The sequence below is a fragment of the Dasypus novemcinctus genome, chromosome 15 (genome assembly GCF_030445035.2).
Source record: "Dasypus novemcinctus isolate mDasNov1 chromosome 15, mDasNov1.1.hap2, whole genome shotgun sequence".
Lineage (NCBI taxonomy): Eukaryota > Metazoa > Chordata > Mammalia > Cingulata > Dasypodidae > Dasypus > Dasypus novemcinctus.
The window spans coordinates 16,013,564-16,035,397 of NC_080687.1; the positions used below are offsets into that span (position 1 = coordinate 16,013,564).

General features: G+C 43.5%; 1 pseudogene; it reads right to left on the reverse strand.

The window, feature by feature from the left end:
- LOC101421155 (pre-mRNA-splicing factor ISY1 homolog pseudogene) overlaps positions 1-21,014 on the reverse strand; it is a 44,914-nt pseudogene extending 23,900 nt beyond the window's left edge.
- Between the last annotated feature and the right edge of the window lie 820 nt (positions 21,015-21,834).

Sequence of the window (21,834 nt, forward strand, 5' to 3'; positions counted from 1 at the left end):
TAACGCAATCTCGATTCCATTAAGGCAGACAGCGTTGTTCTAATTCCTGCTCTAATTCTTGACATAAAACTTCTCCTTTAGATGCGGTGATGACAAGAGCATTTTTTCACAAGCTTTATGATGCTTAGTTCAAACAATAACTACTGATATCAGCCGATTCCAGAGAGGGAATTGCAAGAGGTGCTGTATGTATGCATTTTAATACATCTTTTTTTTTTTTTGAAGTGGCTGCATGGTTCATCAACCCACTTAGTAGTTGCCTTACTAGTTCTCTTTTTAATTAATAGACTTGTGAATAACCACAAGCCCCTTGTGGGACACACAAACACTAAACAGATGACTAACTTGCAGCCAGCAATCTGCTCAACACAGAGAGCCTTAATTTAAGCCATACGTGGTCAAAAACAAAGGCATGGCAAGCATGCAGCTTAACGTATAGTTTTTGGTCTGTTTCAAGTTAAATAAGTCCCCGGTGTGCAGAAAGTAACCTTCATAAAAGTGAAAGCGACGGTTCTGATTTATTGCCACCCGTTAGCATAGCTCTGACCTGCTTGATCCAGGCAGGCATGAGCATCCAGAAGGACGCCGTTTAGAGCTGGGCAGGAGCTGAAGGCCAGGGGAGGTAGCAAACTACAGCGAGAGAGAGAGGAGCCCAGGGAAGGCGTCCTGTGGCAGCTTGCTGGCCAGCAGGTAACTGCAGATTCCTGTCCCGGGTGGGGAGCCCCGAACATGCTGCCACTGTCATCTGGCCCCATTTATGGACAAAACCCATCTCCTGGGGGCTGCAGGGAGGGGGCAGGGTGGCAGGTCGTTCATTAGAACCTGGCTGGAGGGCAGTTCAGCTCTGTAAACCACAGCTGTCTAATTGGTTTTGCTTGTGTGTACTGTCTTAGCTTTTACAATGGGAGTAGGCTTCCCAGCCTTTCTAATTAGATTGTTAAACATAATAGCCGAATGGCACAGCAGTCAAGAATTTGCCCTTCTCTTTGTAAAGCGCAAAATAGGGCTCAGGAAAGATTCAGGATTTTTTTCCAGCCCATTTCTCCCATCATTGTATCTGATGGTAATGAGACAGAGTTTATTTCTTTTTAAAAGCTTGCAAAGGAGCACAGGCTAGGTTGAAGTTCAAACTAAATGTCAAAACACACACATGCAATACAGTAGCAAACTTCTATTTCCTTCAGCCTCTCGTTTCCCCTAATTGGTGCCTTGTTGGCAGTCTCCACTGAGAGACCAAGAATGAAATGGGATTGGAAATTGAATTACCCTGTCACCCCTCAAGGTGGTCTCCAGACCTGGGAGAAGGAAAATTAGAAGAAGCGGGTAGGGAAAAAAAGACCTTCCTGAGCTTGTCTGTGTAGTCTCCATTTTATCCAAGGAACCGAAAGGAGGTGAAAGAAAAATGGGAGACCAAAATAAAAAGGGAAGAAGAGTAAACTGACAAGAACAAAAGGCAGGAGATGGGGTCAGCTAGATGATACCATTTTCTAAGCCTGCTGCTCCTACAGCTTTAAAAAACATTTCTCTTCATATAAAAAAATAACATTTTCATTGGAAGATCTGTGGCTCGCCAAGATTCCCTTCTGTATCTTATTTCCTTACTGGTTTTCATCATATCTGTACATTCGCCATATACGTAACATGGTCATATGCTTAGCATAATTCGGGCTCAATGTTTGTTAGAGGACCTGCACATAAGTTTTTATTTCTTTCATGTAAAAGGAAATGTATTTTCTCCTGCATCCTCCTTGCTCCCTGGAATGTAAAGCACCAGCATGTTGCTTACGTTATCCTCTGTGCCTTAATAGGACTCACCCCCAGCCACCTGGCATCTGAAAATAGTCATGGCTTCAGACACTGACTGAATTTGCCTTCTCTTTCTAAATGAGAAATAGGAAGGCTTTCCTCTCTTCTGAGGCAGCCGTGTCAAAGCTTTGTCCCCAGAGAACCCTGATCTGGTAGGTGCAAAGTCTCCACAGCAAGAAAAGAATTTTCTTCTTAAATGTGTTAAGGAAAGTAAGGCCTGGGAGAAGATGTGGCTCAGACAGTTGAGCTCCCACCTCCCACATGGGAGGTCCCAGGTTCAGTTCCTAGTGCCTCCTGAAAAACCAAAAACAAACAACAAATGACAAAACCAATTCAGGGAAGCCCATGTGGCTCAGTTGTAGAGTACCACCTTCCCACATACGAGGTCCTGAGTTCAATCCCCAGCCCCTGGAACCTCAAAAAGGAAGTAATGCCTGGCCCCAGCACCATGATGGCAGATTACTGCCTTGAGAACAGTTCTGCCATTTTTATTCTATTTTGACCTCATCCTACAGAGACAGCTATTACTTTTCAGGGTTATAAATAATAAAAGCTAGCAGTATATATCTCAAAAGTACCTTCTATTTAAAAAATGAAGGAAGGAAGGAAAGAAGGAGGAAGGGAGAGAGGGAGAGAAGGAGGAAGGGAAGGAAGGAAGGAAGGAAGGAAAGAATGCTCATCCACATTACTGAAGGATTTGGACTATTTTTTTAGACTGTTATTTTTCTCCTTACCTTATTGGTTGGATGACCCCATTCTCTGATTGCGATCTTGAGATATCTTTGCCAAGATTCAGCAATCATTCCAAAACTCAACTCTATTTATAGCCCTTTGTTTGCTACACAAAGTTCAGTCTGCCTGTGCTTTTGTTCTGTATGGCTGGCACACACCCCTTCTCCTAATGAGCATTCAGTTCAGAAGCTACAAACTCTGTCCATTGGTGCCAGGCCTGTGCATTCATTTTATAAAAATTAGACCTGAATCCCTCTCGTCAGGGCAAATGCCCTCTTGGTTGCTGCAATACTCTGGCCACTGCCCACTTTCAGTTTACCTGTCTGGAGCTGGAAAGCAATGGAGTTTAGAACTCCTTTTTTTTTTCCCTTTCACCCATTTTGTACTTCTGTCCGCCTACGGTTTACTACAAATTTATCTTCTGACTTTGACTTTACCTTCAAAACTCAGTAACTCCTCCCTTGTAGCGCTTCCCAGAAAAGTTTGTTTTGTCGATCCATGTGGTTGTTTGATAACTCTCCTCAAAATTCACTTCTGCTTTGAAATGTTGCTTGGACCTCATCTCCTAAATAGTCAATATCAAGAGGGATGTCCAAGGGAGAAATATGGAAGAAGGAATAAACTAAAATGGAAACAGACCCAGCTATATCACGCCAGAGTGAGTCATCCTTTGCCTGTATTTTCACGTGATTTGTCTCATTTGCCTTCCTGGGATCGTGGATGCTTAGGTTGAGCAGTACTTGACCCATTTACGTGGTTCCACGTGAAGTCCTCCTAGGACAAGCGATTACTGTGAAGGACATTTTTCTAAAGTGATGAGAACAAATAACATTGTATGGAAATCGTTTAAAGAGTTACAATGATCTCTTCCTTACAGCTTACAAATTTTTGAAAATTGAACCATAAAATCAGTACAGACTCTCACCTCTGGCCCTCGACCTTTCAATAAAAGAACCATGTGCCAGCAACCAAGACACTTGTGCAAAAATACAGTTGTGTAGTCAAGGCAAACCCAAATACTAGTTTTGTTTTGAAATGAGAGACCCTCCCGCATTCTGATGCCATGTGATGTTTCTCATTCCAGGCTTCATTTTGCACACATGGGTGCCTTTAAATCGGCATTCGTGGAAACAGTTTTAAAAGGTCCTGAAACTGAGAAGTGGATTATGTCAAGGACTAAAATTACTTGAGGCGTTTTTGATCATACAGATTTTGGAATATGAACAATATGAGACATGTGTCCATAATGATATGGGTATGTGTGCATTCTGTATTTCTGAGATAACACATCAAGTTTGAACAGAATGAAATTGATCCACATGCTTTATATAATATTTTATTTAGTTTAGAACAGGTGTCGCAAATAGTGTCTCAAATATGACTAGAAATGCTCCATCACACTCACATTCCTAGCAATCCTCCACTTTCCTTCTAAAAGCTTATTGACAGCTGATTTTGCTCCTTGAATTTCTAAGAAAATAACTTTCCATCTATATGTGAACATATCATTCTTATTTTTCAAGTATAAATATCAGATAATGTGACTCTGTGTGACATATGGGAGTTGGAACACAAGACTTACCAAAAAAAAAAGAGAGAGAGAGAGAGACGAAACACACATAAATCTTTCCTTAGACTTACTCCATTTCTTTGTCCATTTCTGGAATGAGTTCCAGAAAAATACTCCTGAAATTAAAAAGTCATGGGATAAAGTTGGTCTCTCATGATTCAAATGTTGTGTTTTTCCTATATATCATTCCATTTCCATTTCAGAAGTAGATTTTTTTGAAAATTACAAGCTAAAGGCCCAAGAATAGGCCTTTTAGAAACATTAAGCAGGTATGACATTCAGCCTTTTAGCTATACAAACGGAAAAGGACTAGGAATGCATGAGTGTCTTGATTTACTAATTTGCAGTTAGATAACTGTCCTTACAGGAAGAGAAAAGAAGCTCCGTCCGCCTGTCCCTCTCCTTTATTACTGAGAATAGGATAGCTTGGACCATGATTAAACCCATGGGTGTCTATGAAAACACGGTGACTGAAGAGTCAAAGGCTTGTCTGCGAGAGCCACGTCTGGACTCACGCTTCTCAGGAACTCTGGGAGCGCCTCTCAGTGGTCATAGATATGATAGGTTACGTTTTCCCAACCCAAAAACATCTCCTCTCTGCAGCCAAGCCCACGGTCACAGGTCATCCTACACAGGAAACAAGGGTGCGGGCAGAGGCGGCCTTGCAACTCCATAGTGACGGCTCCCAAGCAGGGTGAGGTCCCTTGTACTCAGAGGAAATACAAACAAATGCAGACCACTAAAGTCAGGGGCGTCCACACAAAGCAGGGAAAGCTCAAGAGATGTCATCTGAAGTCGAGGAAGAGGAAGCTCGCCGTGGACAAAGATGCTGTGCTTTGCAGGTAAACTGATTTTCTCTGGGACTGGTGTTGTTTAAGTGAGTTCCCAGGTTACAGAAAGTACCCACCTTCCATCTATTACTGGGGTCGGCAAATGGGCCACATCTGGTCAACTGCCCGCGTAGATACCACCCATGAGCTAGGAATGGTTTTTATTTCTAAGTGGTTGAAAAAATATCAGAAGAACAATAATATTTCATGACATGAAAGATTATATGAAATCCAAATTTCAGTTTTATTGGAACACAGGTACATCCATGTGTATACTGGTGGCCTATGCCTGCTTTTGGGCTACAAGGGTGGATTTGAATAGTTACAACAGAGACCCACAAGACCCACAGAGCCTAAAATATTTATTACCTGCCCTTTACAGAAAAACTTGGGTGACCTCTAATGTATTAGATTGCCAAGGCACTGGCAAGGCTTCAGAACATCGCCCATCTCACGGACCAAGGCTCCTGACCTGGTCAGCATTTTAACAGCATTAGACCATCATTTTCCCAACAGAAGTGAACAGGTATTAAATAAATAGACACTGGCAATTTGTCACCCCAGTAAACAGTTCCACTGGGAAATATCAATTGTACTGGAGCTAAGAACAATACTTCTTGCATATGTAAATAAATAATAGGGTAAATTATTAAGGAAAGTTGAAACTTTGGATATTGGTATCATAGTGAAAACTGTAACCACAGCCAAAAGTTTTGAGCGACTTTGTCAGTCACAGAGCATTGAGCTCCATCATTCAAATCTAGGAAGGATATCTTTATGTTAATACATTTATGCTGCAATTAAGAAATGGTGTGAAATGCAGATCTTGTGAATTTTTCACTGGGAGGCCTTAGTATTTACATTTGTGCCATTAGCTAAGTCCTCAGAGGTAAACATAATTTATATTCATTCATTCATTCATTCATTCATAGAATTGTTTCCTTATTCATTCATTTATTCAGCAAATATTTAGTGAGTCCAAGTGATAAATAGATGAAATAATAAGGCCTCTGCCAGCAAGCAATTTAGAGTCAGTTAAAAGGAACAGACATGTGGGCAACTAAATAAACTAAAATGTAAATATTCCCAAATAGGAAAGAAGAATACAAGCATAAAGCACCAGAATCGTTCCTTGTTTCTCTGTCTACCTAACATTGAGCACTCACTCCCAGGCCTCCAGAGGCTAAGAATAATTGTTGACATCAATTCAAAAAGGGTACATTTGAGAATTTGACAACTCCCGAACTCCAAAAGTGAGTCAGGAAAACAGGATCAATTCAGAATGAACAGGAAATATCTTCTCAGACATCTAGAGGAGAAAGGGTTGGGATGGGCCCGCGACCTCCCCACCTCTCCCCGTTCCCCATTATTGAGCACTCCACCAGCAGAAAACAGGAAATAAACATATTTCGCTTTGCTGCTTTGAGTGTACAAAATGTGCAATCTAAACTAGGCCTCAGGAGAAAAGTCATGCTGGATTTTTATTCCTGGTATGTGGTTAAACATGTTTTCATGTTGTCAGAGATTAAATAATTAGGAGAACATGGTCAAGATCAAAAGGCAGCCCCATGTCACAACCAATTAGGAGGCTATTACAACCATGACAACGCGGGATTCCCGCTGGTGTGATACCTGCTTTAGCGAACCATGTGGGCTCAATATGAAGCTAGATTGTGTACTCTAGGACTTTTCATTTAAATCTTATTAAAAGAGCTGCAATCCAATAAATACCAAAATAACTGAGGTAAAATGGATATTAAGTTAAACACAAACTAAAAGAAAAAGAGGTGGTCACTGGCTTATAAATTAGAACTCCTTTCTTGAGGAAGTCCAGATAGAAATATTATAATTTTATACACAAGTTAAAACCTATCCCAGCCCAATATATTGTAAAAATCTTTTTTTTTTTTTTCAAGTCTGTACATTCTCATTAAGAATGGAATGTGTTGATAATTCATACAGGGCATCTGAAGGGTCATCTAAATTAGCACACTGCTATTACATCGGTATTTTTGAGTGATCTGTTTGTTGCCTAATTTTATGGATTGAATGAGCCAGAAAACCTCACCTGAAACTTCCCCTATGCAGTACCCTTGTAAATGTTAAGTGAATTAGAAATCGCAGGAGTTGAGTTGAATCGTGTCCCCCCAAAAAGGTGTGTTCCAGTCACAAGCCCCAGGCCCAGGAATGTGAGCTTCTTTGGAAATAGGATCTCTGAAGATGAGGTTAGTCACGATGGAGCCAAACTGGAATCCAATATAACTGTTGTCCTTATGAGAAGAGGAAACTTGAACACAGACAGAGAAAGCGAATGGCCATGTGACAGGGGCCGCCACCGAGTTATACCCAAACCAAGGAACACCAAGGAACACGGGACTGGCTGCAAGCTTCCACCAGAACCCTGGAGCCCTCAGAGGGGGCTGATCTCAGGCTTCCCGCCTCCAGAAGCGGCTGGCAGACAATGCATTTCCACTGTTTCAAACCACTCAGTTCATGGTCATTTGTCACGACAGCCCGGGGGAGCTAGGCCACCTGGTCACCAGACAATTCCAAAACTGGAGCCTTTTTGCCTTCTGGAGTATTTGGGGCTTCAGATATGGAGACAAGTGACAGAGCCCAGAACTTTGTGAGAGCAGAACAGTGGACCCAAGCACTGAGGCCCTCCAGATGGAGCCAGCCCCCACACACATGGGGTTGGCTATTTTACTCTGTTTAGTTTCTCACCACAATTCTTACATGAAAATAAATGTCCACACAGTTATTTTTTAAAAATTTCTCTATAAGAAAACACCTGAATGACTCCCGGGCCAGACCCCCTTATGAATAGCACTGAGGTCACACCTACTGACCCAACTACTCTTACCTGCCATTTGCAGGACCCCGTGTTTCCCCATTCTGAGGTGCTCCCCTCTGCCCAGCATCTTCCTGGAAGCCAGAGATGGCTCTGATTTGTTGCAACATCCTCTACCCACACTTCCTGTGATGTTTAGGCTATTGTGTCAACTTGGTCAGGTAATTGTGCCCAGTTGTTTGGTTCAGCAAACACTGAGCTAACTGTAATACAAGAGCATTTATGGACTTCAGTCATGACTGACTTTACTGCAGTGGTAAATCATAGAGAGCTGATTACAATTACATCAATCAGGGAGATTGCCATCAGCAATGAGTGACACTTTATCCAATCAGTGGAATGCCTTAAAAGGAGAAGTGACTCCAGCATTGAGTGAGAATTTCCCAGCTTGTCTTTGGACAGCCAACATCTCCCACAACTTGTCAAGAACCTTCATTGGACTTTCATTGCAGCCCCTGGTTGCAGCCTGCCTGTGAAACCTGGACTTGTGCATCCCCACAGCTTTGTGAGAGACTCTTATAGAATCACATACTATTGACAGATATCTCTTGTCGAGTCTGTTTCCCTAGAGAACACTGACTAATACACTTCCCATATTGTTTTGCTCCAGTCCCCAAGACCAAGGCTTGCACCAATAAAGGACTGCCCCTGCTGCAGGCCATGCAGCAAAGACCTTGGGCTGCCACCAGCTCCCTCCTCAGGCCCTCTGTCCCTTCAGTGGCTGGACTCTGCTCTAAATTTCTGACAGTCCCGGAGACAGCTGTTTTCTCTGCAGCCTCTCTGTGTCTCCAGCATTTTTCAAGTCCTTGTCTGCCCTCTAGGCAGCTGAAGTGTCATTGCTAACCCCTGCCCAGGGTCCCCACTCCATGCACATTTGCCCCAGCTCCCCAAGGATCCTTGACTCTCTCCCTCCACACCTGTCTGCTGCTCTCCTTGTGGCCCATGTTAAAGCCCCGGCAGACAACAGTCTTGCTTTAGGGCCTTGCACTTAGGACAGGTGTCCTGGTCACTCCTTTTCTGTGCTCCCTCTTTCTGCAGGTCCTTTGGCACAGATGCTTGACCCTAAGTGTGACCGCTCTTTTATTTTTAGCACAGCCTTCCTTTCCCAGGGTGCATACCTACCAAAAGGGGACAGGATCTGGAAGGGTTTTTGTAAAAGCTGCATGTTGTACAACCACTGCCTCCCCCAACCCTCAGCCCAACCTCGGCTGAGCGTCACCCTTTCTGGTGGATTCTTCCCCCTGTTCAGCTGACCTAACTTAATGGGACATGCCTGTCTATCAGGACCCACCCCAAGGAGCAACATCCCGATTTCCTCTCACAATGAGTTTTAGATATTCAAGCCGAGATTTTAGAGAACCAAAACTTAATATAAGTGAACAGTATGATGTAACCACTAAAATTGCTAGTGCTGTCTTAAGCTGAAAATCTATACGTATGGCATCCAGATGGAGAGAAATAAGAGTTGCATCAGACTGTCTGCTGCTCAGACTTCTCAGGCACCAGGAGCAATGCTGGCAAAGGCACTTTTAAAGAAAAATTCGGCTAACTATGCTAAGTCTATGTGATAGTTAGGCTAATGTATGAACTTGGCCCAGGTGATTGTGCCCAGTTGTTTGGTCAAGCAAGCACTGGGCTAATTGTAATACCAGGACATTTATGGACTTTAGTCATCAGTGAGTTTACTGCATAGATGCCTGATTACGTGTCTGTCAATCAGGGAGATTGCCATCAGCAATGAATAACGCTTTATCCAATTAGTTGAATGCCTTAAAAGGGGAAGTGATTTCAGCATTCAAAGAGAATTTCCCAGCTCATCTTTGGACAGCCAACATCTCCTGGAAACTCATTAAGGACCTTCATTAGACTCTTACTGGAGCCCTGGTTTGCAGCCTGCCTGTGGAACCTGAACTTGTGCATCCCCACGGTCATGTAAGAGAATCTTATAAAATCTCATACTATTGACTGATATCTCCTGTTGATTCTGTTTTCCTAGAGAACCTTGACTAATACAGTCTATAAAGAGGTAACTCAAAGGGTGAGGGGCTAAAAGCCAGCCTACTTAATCAGTAATTGAAAGGACTATGGATGTTTAAAGCTGTACAACAAAGGGGAGGCATGATTCCTGGTTTCAAAGAGGAAAGGTTATCAAGCATATGAAGAGGTTACCTTGTTCTGTGCTGCCTAGATAGGAAACTAGGCCAAATACCTAGATATCCCAGGAAAGCCGAATTAAACTAAATATAAATGTTCCCTCTCCTTCTCTCTTTCCCTTCTCCTCCCTTCTCCTTTTTTATTTTCTTTCCAACAAGAGACCTACCCAACCAGGGCATCTGCGGCCTGGTAAAGTAGCCTTCTCCCTTTAAAGGGGGAGAGGGGCTTGGGCAGGGGCTGGGCGCCTCACAGGGTGGGACAAGCTCTAACATTTCTTCCAATGCTAAGGTTCTGAGATGAGAGTCGTCTAGCTGCCTGAGAGCAGAAGAGGCTCCCCAGCTTATAGGGACCATTCATCCATCCTATTGTGCCTTTTCTTTAAATGGTATCAATACATCCTCATCATAGAAAAATTAGAGAAAACAAATCACTAATAATAATATAGATAAACACCGTTGGTGTCTTTAGCTGTCACATATATATCTGTCCTCAGTTTTCCAGTCCCCTTAAATGTTAGGAATGGTGGTTCTTGATTTTCCAATGTTCTCTTTTTCAATCTCACGTGCTGAAATTTCTTTTACTGAGTGTTTTCATCCCATGCAACTATTCCTTGGAAGTTGAAAACCAGAGACTAGTTGATCTACTGGTAGGAAGGCAGAATTAGGAATTCCTGAATAAAAAAGCTAAGAGAGGCTTCTCTCAACTTTGAGATTCTGCATAGGAAGACTGGACAGTAGTAGAATGGAAAAGAGCCTCAAAAAAGTGGCCATCTCATTTCAGCCGCCAGCCTCAACTCTTCAGCACATCTTTAGTACATGGCACGAGCTAAATGGGATAGCTATTTTTTCCCATGAATCCAAAATTATGAACTTGGGATAGTGCCTGTTGTGGGTCAAAAAACTCCATACCCTCAGCAGAGAAAAAAATCAAATGAAGAGGTCAGGCAGAGGGCACAGGAAGGTCACCTCACCGGACAAGTCCCGCCCTGGGCAGGGTGGGCTTTGAAGTGCCTTGCCAGGTGTGTGTAGGAAGAGTTCTCTTCAGCATTGTCAGGAGAAGGCCACTTTGCCGACAGCCCCGGTATCTCCTCCCATCTCTTGGTCAGAGGAGTGTGACATGAACAAAGCTCCACAAAGAAGGGGAAGCAAGGGTGAGGGGGAGAGGAGAAGCAGCTTCCACTTCACCCCTCTCCTGTCCCCAGCCCCTTGCCCACCCACCCACCCCCAAGATTTTTCAGTTGGCGGGAATGTAGAACATGGCCACCGACGGCCCACTCTAAGATGGGAGGTGCCTCGTTAGTCTCTACGGATTTCACAGAGGAAGCAACAACGCGTATAAAACTCACTCAGAGATCTCACTAAATTCTTAGACTCCACAGTTCCAGAGACAAAGAAAAGCTCAGTCAGAGGATCAGAGCGGCCAGCCTCCTCCTAGGTTTTTCCTTTCAGCAGCAGTAGGCCCCAGGCCCACCCCAGGCCCCCCTAGACCCCCCCAGGCCCTGAGGAATGCTGCGGGCCTTCTTGGGAGGCTCGCTTGGGCCCTGGCTTTCAACTTGCTTCTTGCTTCTGAAGTTAGCCCGAACAATGGAAACAATTCCTTTCCATGATTAAAATCTTCCACCCTCTAAAATTAGTCCCAGGAAATTAGAACACCCGTAATTGTAGGAGGCCACACAATCCCAGCAGTTTAAAGTGGAGTCATTTACGGAAATCACCGAGAAGGCGAAGTCCTTAGAAGATATTTCCTCAGGACTTTTTGTCCTATAACTTGGGGCCATTAAAGGGTCATCAGATCTCAATGGCCCTCAGTCTCCCAGTTATTAAATGATTCCTGTTCAGAGATAACATGGAACTGTTAGCAAAGAGAAGTTGTGACATGCTGGCATTTCCTCACACAAAGTGAGAGCGATCAATGTGTACTTTGTGTGTGAGTGTGCATGCATGCACGGGCATTTTTGATTAGAGATCCATGAATTCTAGATTCTGTCCTTCGCTTTTTTCTTTGTCATTACAGAAAAAAAATAAATCACAGAAAATCCAGGGTCATATTTCCTCCTTTTCACACTGTCTATGCTCAAAAGCTGATGACAGAAGAGCTTTATATAGCAATATACATGCATAAGATCAATCTTATTACAAAATGTTGGCAATGCAGCCCTGCAAATGAGCCCTCAGTTATCCAGCTAATGAAAATGACCCTGCATTTTCCATAGAAAGAACTGCATTTTTTATAAGCATCCTTTCTTGCTAGAAAAGGCTATCAAAAAGTTTCTGTGATTTGGCCAATGCCCGGCTTGAACCCCTGCCATCAGGTCACCGCCTCCTAGGACCCAGAAAGCTGCACTGAGGTTCAGCTCAGGGGAGGAAGGCGAGGAAGGAGTGGAGACACCAGTGTTTTCCAGGGGTTCAACCTCAATTTCCTTCCATTTGTCGTGAGCTGTTGAAACATATTCCTTAATGGTCTTCATTATTTCGGAGTCCCTCCCACCATGTGCCCACTGCCTTCCCTTCCACTCATATATTGTCTCATTCTCTGTCTATGAAATCATTGGTTTCAAAGCAGTGCCTTTAGGACTTGAAATTCTGAGCATAATTATCCTGTCCCCAATCTCTCCCTGCATTTCCCAGGTGGTGTCATACGTTTCAATCAGTCCAAAATGATCCTTGTCGCCTAAATTTGAACATGCATCATCTATCCAGCACATAGTTATTGAACTTTTACTACAAGAAACATTTGGCCAAGACCAGAGGTATAATACCAAAACAAAGTGGACACAGCCCTGCTCTCGTGGAGTTAGTAATCTAGAGAAGGGACTCAGAGAGTCACAAATGACACAATTCAGTAGAAGATCAGAAATCTTTTTTTTTTAAAGATTTATTTATTTATTTATTTCTCTCCTCTCCTCCCCGCCCCACTCCGGTTGTCTGTTCTCTGTGTCTATTTGCTGCGTCTTCTTTGTCCCCTTCTTTTGTTGTCAGCGACGCGGGAATCTGTGTTTCTTTTTGTTACGTCATCTTGTTGTGTCAGGTGTCAGGTCTCCGTGTGTGCGGCACCATTCCTGGGCAGGTGCACTTTCTTTCGTGCTGGGCGGCTCTCCTTATGGGGCGCACTCCTTGCACTTGGGGCTCCCCTACGCAGGGGACACCCCTGCGTGGCACGGCATTCCTTGTGCACATCAGCACTGAGCATGGGCCAGCTCCACACGGGTCAAGGAGGCCCGGGGTTTGAACCGCAGACCTCCCATGTGGTAGACGGACGCCCTAACCACTGGGCCAAGTCCGCCTCCCAGGTTACAAAGTACCATGGAAATCCAAATCATTGAGCACTAATCCAGCGTGAGTGGTCAGGGCAGTATCCTGCAACAGTGCTCTGAAGCTAAGGTGTGAAGTATGATGTGTAGGCAACTACACAAGGGTGGAGGACTCTGCAGACCCTGGACAGAAGGGGTGGCTCGCCTTCCAAGAATGCACCTCCCACTCAGCGGCACCTGGAAAATCCTGCTTCCCCTCTAGGAACCATTCAAATGATGCTCCCTCTTGGAGAGCCTGACTGCATTCTCCCAAACAGAATCAGCCATGCCCTCCTCCTCATTGTGCCACCGAGCCTTTTACAAACATGTACTAAGCAACTACTGGTCCACACACTGGGATACAACTGTAAGTGAGGCACAGCCTCTGTTCTGAAGGTTTGACTGTTTAGGTAGGTGATCTACAAGAAGGAAAAGGCAATACAAAGGTGAACACAGGGCAGGGTCCCAAAGCAGGCTTTGGAGGGTCAGGGGCTCCCCGGGGGGAGGACAGGTCTGGGCTGAATTCTAAAGAAGAAGAAGAGTCAGTCAGGGGAAAAGAGGGGCTTCTAACTCAGAAACATAGCGGGAGTAGAAGAATCAGAAAAATGAAAGTAGCTCAGAATTGCGGGAACCCCAAGAGTGTGAATAAGTGCCAATTAGAGATAATGCCAAAAAGTCAGGTTGCAAAGGATGCTAGGGAGCTGGGCTTTAGCCTGAAAGGAGAGGAACCAGAGAAGGATTTTCAGGAGGTGAGTGATGTGCTCAGATTTACATTTTAGAAGATCTTCTGGAAGAAAGGATGAGAACAGGCAAAACTTCAGGCTGCCACAGAGTTGAGGGCAGAGATGGTGGCCAAGGTGGTGGTGGAGATAATAAATTGATTCAAGAGATGTTAGCAACAGCAATTGTGGGGAGCTTGGCTGGGGGAGGGCTGGGTAAGGAGAGGGATCAGGGAAGACTCCCAGGTTCCAGGCAAGTGATCAGTGATAACGAGGGTGGAGCAGCTTGGTGGAGTAGAGAGCCCGCAGAGCTGTGAGTCAGGTTCTGGAATATGAGCTTCACTCCCGTGGATTGTATGTCTTAGGCAATTTACAAAATAACTATGAGTATCCTCCTCTTAAGATAATGTTTACCTCGGAATATCAGTATAAGGACTAAGTGAGATAACGGCTAGGAAAATTATAAAGTGCAAACCACTCCTCATGTGTCTTCTTAATGTCTTATTGCCATTACTGTTCTTGTATGGAATGGGCTTATGTCTACCCAGAGCGAAGGATTTCACAGGCCCCCCAAATTAATGCACCATGGAGTGGCCCCAGCAGGTGCTTAGTCTGTAAAGGGCCACAGCCGTCTGTTTATCAACTATCAACAGACCTCTGAATTTATTCTGGACAGCATTGTCCCTCACTATGGGGCAATACTCTCCAGCCTCCCTTATTGCTAGCTCCTCTGGGTGGAACTTCCAGAAGTGCTCCTGAAAGACTGAATGCATGACATTCCAGGCACCATTTACAGTTCTGATCAGTATGCAGATGAGAAGGCTGGGGTTCTTGCCACCATACTGGGCCATGAGGTTAAGGACTTTACCCAAGAATTAAAGAGGAGAGATCTGGAAGAAGTTTGGGTCCCTGCAGCTGTGGAGTCATTGCCCAGTCCTCAAGTGTTCTGCCCTGTGTTGATCTACATGAAGAAATAAATATATTCCCCTCTTCTTTAACCTACTGTTTTTCAGGTCTTTGTAACTCACAGCCAAACCTAATCTGAAGTGATTCATCTGATATCCTAATAAGTCATCAGTAGTTTTATCTCTAAATATAAAGAACTGGAAAAAATAATGTGGGTTATGTAATTAAAAAGAATGCCATAATAACATCTACAAGTTTAAGTAAAAGGGCAAGGGGGAAGAGACCAAATCTAATCTTTAAAAAGGCATTCCATTTACTTTGACAAAACTTTTTACATTGAAGTAAACATTTTAAAAAATTTTCCACAAATAATGGTAAAATTCTCTCACTTTACAGTAAAAAAAAATCAATATTCACTGTTATATTTCTACCATATTCATTGATAATTTTCTTTTTTAATCTATCTTTTCCAGGAGACTGGTTGTTGTGAAAATCTTAAATTCAGCCTTTTAAAAAAGCATTTCAAAGCAAACCTACTCGAAAATTCTCAGAGAAGCAGGAAAAACAATGTAATTTCCCTGGATCTATTTGAAAAAGTTGGATGAATTTCACTCACCTTCTCTTCCCACAAATTCTTTTTTGGACCAAGACAGAGTATGGAAAATTTCTATGAAGAATTTGATATTACAATAGGTGAGAAAGAAATAAAGTTGTAGGTAAAGTGCAAAGTACACAGACAGACTTTGGGGTGAAGGCTGTCATAAAACAATATTTTTTAAAAAGCAAGCACTTGCCTGGAAACTTTAAAGAAAACTTTAAATGTAGAAAGTATGGTATTGCTATTTTCTAAAAGTAAAATTCATCTTTATCAACCTTATACTGTTTCATGTCATAGGCACAGTTTCAAAGGAAGACTTGTTGACTCAACACAGACAAGATTCTGGAGCAGCGAATGAAATAGCTTACCGTCTCCAGCAGATGTTCTGCTAGTACATTTGTCTAGTCAGTCCACCCCAACCCCCCCAACATAAGGACTTTTTCAGCCCTTCACCCCTCTCCTCCAGTTCCTCCATCTATGCTTATTTCAACAGGGGACCCGACTCTGACTTTACAGAGAAAAGCTGAAGCCAACAAATGGGAACTTCCACCATTTTCAGACAACACACAGACATGCTCCCTCCATCTGAACGCCCATTCTAGGTGCCTTTGCTTCTTGTCACTCAAGAGAAGATGTTTATTTTCCAGGCTCGAACAATCACTGCACCTGTGCCTTTAACTCTATCTGCCCCCCACACTGCTGAGGATTGGTCATGCTCCCCACAAAGACAAGTTCAAGTCCCACTCACCAGTCCCGGGGGTGTGAAGCCATTTGCAAATAGGACCTTAGTTAAGGAGTGGATTCATTGGTGAATAGGATCTTCGAAGATCCTATGTAGATGAGGCCAAAGGGAATCAGGGCTGGCCTTGATGCATATGGCTGGAGTCCAGATAGGTCAAGGAAATGTGGACGCTGTGATGGTTAGGTTGATGTGTCAACTTGGCCAGGTGATGGTGGCCAGTTGTTTGGTCAAGCAAGCACTGGCCTGATTGTTACTGTGAGGGCATTTCATGGATTTAAATCATCAGTAAATTGCTTGCATCTAAGGCTAATTACATCTGCAGACGGAAAAGATTGCCTCCTACAATGAGAGGAATCTCACCCAAGCAGTTGAAGGCTTTAAAGGAGAAGTGATGATTTCAGAAGTCAGAAGAGAGAATTTCCATCTCCACTTCAGTCAGTCAGCTTCTTCTAGGGAATTCATCAAAAACCTTCATCAGAGTTTCCAGTTTGCAGCCCGCCCTCTGGAAATCAGATTTGTCCCCCACAGTCGCATGAGACAGTTCTTATGAAACTCTCATAATATTTACATTACGCATATACGGTATACATATGTGCTGGTTGGCTCTGTTTCCCTAGAGAACCCTGACTAATACAGATTGAGTCAGTCAGAAGAAGCCAGGAGTCAGTAGAGGCCAGAATTCATCAGAAATCAGACACAAGGAGAGAGAAACTGCCATGTGCCAGGCAGAGGTGCAAGTCAAGGAAGCCCAAGGATTGAAGCAAACCAGCACCAGAAGAACACCACAGACTTTGGGGAGAAAGTATGGCCTGCCAAGAGTTTGATGTGGGGCTTCTAACCTCCAAAATCAAGAGACCATATATTCCTGATATTTAAGCTAATCCATTGGATGGTATTTGCTATAGCAGCCCTAGCCAACTGGGACATACAACCTCCCTGGAACTTCATTCCAGCGATTGCTACTTTTCTATCTTGAATATGCACTGCATCCATCCCAAATGCATCTGTATCCCTCCTCTTGGTGGCTTCTTTTCATCCCCTCTCTGATCTCTTTTATGGCCAGGTTTCTTTAAAGCACTTTCTGTCTGTGCTGCCTCTGTTTCCCTCTCATTCTTCCACTGGTTGCAGTAGGGCTCCTGCCCTCTTTGCAATAAAGAATCCTAAAATCTATCGATTTCAGCACATTTAATACCTATGACTTTCCTCTCGAAATTCTCTTTTCCCTTTCTGTGATATATTGCTTTCTGGTTTTCCTGGTCCTTTCCCGAACAGTCTGAAAGTTCGTTACCTCCCACATGGGCATTTAAAACTTGAGGTTCCTAAAAGATATGTCCTATATCCTCTCTACTTCTTTCTCTACCTATGCCCAAAACTCCAGTTATTCCCTGTGCCCCAAGAAGTGCCAGATGTGTATCTGCAGTTCAACCCTCTCCTCTATCACGTCCAGTTAACCACATGGTGATTTCACACTCAGTATGAACCACACTGAGCTCGTGATTCTGCCCCAGCCCTCTTCCAGGTTTACCTCTGAGTTAGCAGATCCCTGTTCACTCCTGTGTCAGTTATCCAGGTAGAAACCTAGGAGTCCTCCTTAGCACCCCCTACGCCGTCATCCCCACATCCAAATCTTCACCAAGTCCATTCATTTGGCTCCCGAAAAATTTATTAACTCAAATAACTTTCCTTCAACTAACTCTACAACCTCCAGGCTTTCATCCACCTATTCTTGCTTCTTTTTTTTATGACTCTGATCTGTACAACACAGGCTCTTATCCCAACCCCTTCAGCCTGTTTGCCACTCCGTAGCCAAAGACACATTTGTAAAATGCTACTCTAATCATGTCAGGTTCTTTTCTATCCACTCCCAGAGCCCCTCCAGTACCTCCCCTGTTTTCCCACGGCACTTTGAATGAAGTCAAAACACCTTAGCGTATCACACAAAATGCTCCCTAGACAGGTCCCAGCCTACCCTTCCAGTCCTACGCTCACTTGCAATTTAGACTCAAGCCACAGCAGCTTTGTTCCACTTTCACAGCTAAATTTTTTATGTTAGTGATTTTAAGAGATCGCCACATAATAAGAATATTAGCTTTCTGGTAGACAGGTTGCAAATATTGCCCGGATTGTGGCTTTTCAGACCGAAACAGCCATGTTTTCTATACCCACCCTTGTGGAGGATCACACATAATCCCTCAGCAATGAATCCTGACACTGCAGCCTCCTTGGCAAGGTAAACGTGACTTGGAGTAAAGTACAGGGGCTGGGAAACAATGCTCAAAGCCAGCAACCTGCAAAGCTAAGTTTTAGAAATAACCACCTTTCAGAGGTAGGAAACGGCAGACATCCTTTGTGAGAAAGATACTGAAATTTCAGGGAAGCAGCACCACAGGGTTTCTTACCTGACCTTTTGTGAGTTTTATTCAAAGCAGACTACAGCAACGTGGTTCTTGGCCACCTCTAGTTCTAATTTTAGCTCAGATGCATTCAATGCAGCTGAATAGGCACATTCCTCATTATTGTATTTCCCTCACAAGCATTTTTTTTCCACCCATGGATAGTCATGATTTTCCTTATTTCACTAGGGGACCTGGATATTTTACTGCCTTATCCTGTGCCCCTCTCCCACATTATTTCCCTTTCCATATCCAGGCTGAAATGTGGTCCCAGGGAAGGGACAGGTAAAGGGACCAAAAAGTAGAAAATTATTGAAGAGTAAAGAATGAACAGGAGAGCAGCTCTCTCATCTCCATGCCAGTTGTGTAGGTCAAGGCACAGTGGGAAGGGTGCTGGGCGTTGTATTAGTCAGGATTCTCTAGGGAAACAGAACTGACAGGAGATACCTATTTAATAGTATGAGCTTTTGTAAAACTGTCTCATGCATCCATGGGAATGGTCAAGTCCAAATTCCATAGGGTAGGCTGCAAGCCAGGGTCTCCTATGAAGGTCCTCAATGAGGACCAGGAGATGCTCACTGTCTGAAGTAGAGATGGGAATTCTGTTGCTGAATGCTGAAATTACTTCTCCTTTTAAGGTCTTCAACAAAATTGGATGAGATGCCACTCATTGCTGACAGCAGTCTCCTCAGTTAATTGTAGATGTAATCAGCCATATATGCAGTCAACTCATTGATGATTAAAGTCCACGAAATGCCCTTGTATTACAAATAGCCCAGTGCTTCCTTGACCAAACAACTGGACACCATTGCCTGGCTGAGTTGACACATTAGCCTGACCATCACAGTCCAACCCTCATCAACTTGGCAGCCATACATATCACCTTAAACCATACTTAATCTCTAAATAAAAATAACAGATATATTTATGTATGCCTAACAATACTCAACTGTCCTGCATACAACTGGAAATGCACTAAATCTCCAGAATAGGGTGCAAGTCCTTAGGAAATATTCACTCTTAGATGATATTCTTAAATGCTACAACATGAAACTAATACAACTTATGTCATATGATAAGGGAAAAGATAGGGAAGAAAACAAAGATATTTGTTTTATGTACATACACAAACATACTCAAAACAAGGAAGAAGTATTCATGACCACTACAATCCTCATTTCTATAACTGGTCACATGGTTGAAGTTCATATCTATCACTACCTTCTTGCACTGCCCATTCCATGTTTCCTTCCTTTATCCTCAGCAAGCACCTCAGCTGGCCTTGATTCTCTGCATGGTGGGGTGACCCAAACTTTCATTCCTGAAGATTCTGGACTACTGTTAGTTCTGCTGGGATTGGGTTGTTGCAATTTTCCATTGACTTAATCACAGGGCACATGGTAGTACTGAGAGATGCTGTAGGGGATCTCCTGTATTCCAGTCAAACTCTTATTATATACTTTGTGTAGGGACAGTCTTATTTCTCGTTTATAGTCAGGATTGATCACCCCCGCCAGTACAGTAACTTCCTTCTTTGCCTGTTGATTCAGAGGCTTGAGGAACCCAAAGTGGCCAGGTGGCTGTCTTAACTTCAAGTTCAATAGAATCGTGATTGTGTTCCCTGGAAGCCCTCCTCCTTTTGGAACTAAGACCTGTAGACCAACAGAGGTGATGCTTTGGTTTGAACATTTCATGGCCTTGGAACTGTAAGCTTTTACTCTAAATAAAATCCTCATTTTTTTAAAGCCAACCCAAAAATTTCTGGTCCTTTACATCAACAGCCTTTGGCAAACTAAGACAGCTCCTTTATTTTTGTTGGATATATCTCCCATCCTCTGACAAGCAAATGTCTTACCAATAAGTCGAGTAGTTGCTACTTCGTGTTCACTAGGTCCAATTAACATCATATCATCAACATAATGGATCAGTGTGATGTCTTGTAGAAGAAAGAGATGATCAAGGTCCCTGCGGACAATATTATGACAGGGCTGGAGAACTGATACATGCCTGAGGCAGGACAGTGAAGGTATTTTGCTGACCTTGCCAACTTAAAATAAAATGTTACAGGTGGTTCTTACTAATGGCAATAGAGAAAAAAGCATTTGCCAGGTCAACAGCTACATGCCAAGTGCCAGGGAATGTGTTGATTTGCTCAGGCAATAATACCACATCTGGAACAGCAGCTGCAACTGGAATCTCCACCTGGTGAAGTTTAAGGTCACTGTCATCCTCCAAGAGCAATCTGCTTTCTGCATAGGCCAAATAGGAGAGTGGAATGGGGATGAGGTGAGAATCACCACCCCTGCATCCTTCAGATCCTTGATGTGGCGCTGATCTTTGCAATCCCTCCAGGAACTGGTATGGATTTACTATTTTGCTCAGTAGGGGCATATGCAGTGGCTTCCACTTGGCTTTTTCTACCATAATAGCCCTCACTCCACAAGTAAGGACACATTAGCCTCACCATCACAGGGGTTAAGTTTAAATTCCTTTATTAGCACAATCCTTTCAGAAAGGAATTTACAAAGCTAAGATCGTCTTCTCTCTTCCCTCCTCTCACTGGTCCTCCACCAACTGACAGTGGCATAACAGGCAGGCGAGACCCTCAAGCCACAGAGTCAGACTCTACTGATTGTGCAGAAAATACTGATATTAAAGACAGCCATCTTCAAGCTGGGTGCCTTGACTAAGTCAGACTGAACATTGTGGCTGTCTCACATCACTGAGGGTTTTCTAGTCAGTCAAAGACACACAAGGACTCACCATTCATAGCTTACAACAGTCCCAAGTAAAACTAGCTAACTGGATTTTACGGCCCTAGATGCAAAGTACATTGACTGATGTAACATGTATCTGCTCTTCTATGTCATAACTTGGAAAAAGGGAAGGGAAAGGTAGAACTGGAAATTCATTTGCTCTGCTCTTCAATTAGAATCGGAACTGAAGAAGGCAGCTCTCCTGGACAGCTCCTCAGGTTAATAAGCCCAGTGCTCTTTACGTTTGCACCTAACACCTAGAAAGATGTTAGGCCAAGCAGCCAAGCAGCAGCTTTCAGGTTAACCAGACTGGGCTGGATGCAGGCTCTTCCCTTTAAGAACTCTGTAACCATGACCAGGTTACTTAGTTACTCTGAGCCTTCATTTCTTCTCCGTAAACTGGTAATAAAATTGTATGCAGACTGAAAGTAGCAAAGCAACTTGCACATTACCTACCAAACAATAACTAAAATTGTAGTGTTAAAGAA